The 2,500-nt window shown below is 42.1% G+C and overlaps 2 non-coding genes across 2 annotated transcripts; one reads left to right on the top strand and one right to left on the bottom strand.

Moving 5' to 3' along the window:
• Positions 1–962: 962 nt before the first annotated feature.
• Positions 963–1,035, top strand: TRNAK-CUU (transfer RNA lysine (anticodon CUU)). Its single transcript has one exon. It is a non-coding gene; the product is annotated as a tRNA-Lys (tRNA).
• An 821-nt stretch (positions 1,036–1,856) lies between these two features.
• TRNAG-GCC (transfer RNA glycine (anticodon GCC)) lies at positions 1,857–1,927 on the bottom strand. The gene has a single exon. It is a non-coding gene; the product is annotated as a tRNA-Gly (tRNA).
• Positions 1,928–2,500: the final 573 nt, after the last annotated feature.

Below are 2,500 nucleotides of genomic sequence, written 5' to 3'. Positions count from 1 at the left end.
CAGTGTGTGAAACCAAGCAGGAATCTCAGGATCTACTAAATGTGGAAACCTTGCTTTGGTTTTATAAATTGAAGGGCAATCCTTGCCTTGCCATGATGCCATAACACTGTAAAAAAGCCTAGCTATCTGAGTCAATAGCGAATAAGACTCCAAATCTAAGAGTCATTTGCTTTGAGCACAACATTGGGTGGTGTTTATTCCCTTTTCAGATCCATGCCTCCCTCATGGCAGGCGAGAATTCTACCACTAAACCACAAGATTCTACCACTAAATCATTGTATGTTAAATTCTATACCTGCACCACCAAAATGCAAAGAGCCAGGCACTCTTTAACAAAATATATCGCTGTTTCAGGTGTACATCAGTGGGTGAAACCATGCAGGAATATCAGGATCTACTGAATGTGGAAACTTTGCTTTGGTTTAATAGTGTAGATTGAAGAGCAAGCGTTGCCTTGCCTTGATGCTACAACACTGTAACAAAGCCTGGCCAGCTTAGTCAATAGAAATAAAACTCCCAAGCTAAGAGTCATATGCTTTTAGTACAACATTTGTTTGGTGTTTATTCCCTTTTCAGATCCAGACCTCTCTCTTGGCAGGTGGGAATTCTACCACTAAACCACAAGATTCTACCATTAATTTATTGTATGTGGAATTCTATACCTGCACCACCAAAATGCAAAGAGCCAGCCACTCTTTAACAAAATATACCATAATTTCAGTAAAACTTGAGTACTGCATTGGCCGGGAATCGAGCCCGGGCCTCCCGCGTGGCAGGCGAGAATTCTACCACTGAACAACCAATGATTCACATTTTACTTCAAGGTTACTTACCCATTTTCCTCAATGTGTGAAACCAAGCATGCATCTCAGTGTACTGAATGTGGTAGCCTAGATCTACTTTAATAGCTTGTAGGGCACTCCTTGGCTTGAGTGGCCTTTTTGTCACATCACAGTAACCAAGCCTGGCTAGCTCAGTCGGTAGAGCATGAGACTCTTAATCTCAGGGTCGTGGGTTCGAGCCCCACGTTGGGCGGTGTTTTTTCACAGAATTCTACAGGCGAGATCTCTGTCACTACACAACCAAACGTGTTTTATTTGAAACTTAAAAGAGGTGTACATCAGTGTGTGAAACCAAGCAGGAATCTCAGGATCTACTAAATGTGGAAACCTTGCTTTGGTTTTATAAATTGAAGGGCAATCCTTGCCTTGCCATGATGCCATAACACTGTAAAAAAGCCTAGCTATCTGAGTCAATAGCGAATAAGACTCCAAATCTAAGAGTCATTTGCTTTGAGCACAACATTGGGTGGTGTTTATTCCCTTTTCAGATCCATGCCTCCCTCATGGCAGGCGAGAATTCTACCACTAAACCACAAGATTCTACCACTAAATCATTGTATGTTGATATCTATACCTGCACCACCAAAATGCAAAGAGCCATGCACTCTTTAACAAAATATATCGCTGTTTCAGGTGTACATCAGTGGGTGAAACCATGCAGGAATATCAGGATCTACTGAATGTGGAAACTTTGCTTTGGTTTAATAGTGTAGATTGAAGAGCAAGCGTTGCCTTGCCTTGATGCTACAACACTGTAACAAAGCCTGGCCAGCTTAGTCAATAGAAATAAAACTCCCAAGCTAAGAGTCATATGCTTTTAGTACAACATTTGTTTGGTGGTTATTCCCTTTTCAGATCCAGACCTCTCTCTTGGCAGGTGGGAATTCTACCACTAAACCACAAGATTCTACCATTAATTTATTGTATGTGGAATTCTATACCTGCACCACCAAAATGCAAAGAGCCAGACACTCTTTAACAAAATATACCATAATTTCAGTAAAACTTGAGTACTGCATTGGCCGGGAATCGAACCCGGGCCTCCCGCGTGGCAGGCGAGAATTCTACCACTGAACAACCAATGCTTCACATTTTACTTCACGGTTACTTACCCATTTTCCTCAATGTGTGAAGCATGCATCTCAGTGTACTGAATGTGGTAGCCTAGATCTACTTTAATAGCTTGTATTGCACTCCTTGGCTTGAGTGGCCTTTTTGTCAAATCACAGTAACCAAGCCTGGCTAGCTCAGTCGGTAGAGCATGAGACTCTTAATCTCAGGGTCATAGGTTCGAGCCCCACGTTGGGCGGTGTTTTTTCCCAGAATTCTACAGGCGAGATCTCTGTCACTACACAACCAAACGTGTTTTATTTGAAACTTAAAAGAGGTGTACATCAGTGTGTGAAACCAAGCAGGAATCTCAGGATCTACTAAATGTGGAAACCTTGCTTTGGTTTTATAGATTGAAGGGCAATCCTTGCCTTGCCATGATGCCATAACACTGTAAAAAAGCCTAGCTATCTGAGTCAATAGCGAATAAGACTCCAAATCTAAGAGTCATTTGCTTTGAGCACAACATTGGGTGGTGTTTATTCCCTTTTCAGATCCATGCCTCCCTCATGGCAGGCGAGAATTCTACCACTAAACCACAAGATTCT

The sequence above is a fragment of the Crinia signifera genome, chromosome 3 (genome assembly GCF_055691185.1).
Source record: "Crinia signifera chromosome 3, ASM5569118v1, whole genome shotgun sequence".
Lineage (NCBI taxonomy): Eukaryota > Metazoa > Chordata > Amphibia > Anura > Myobatrachidae > Crinia > Crinia signifera.
Note: the sequence above shows the minus strand (reverse complement) of the source record. Positions and strands in the feature narration are given on the sequence as shown.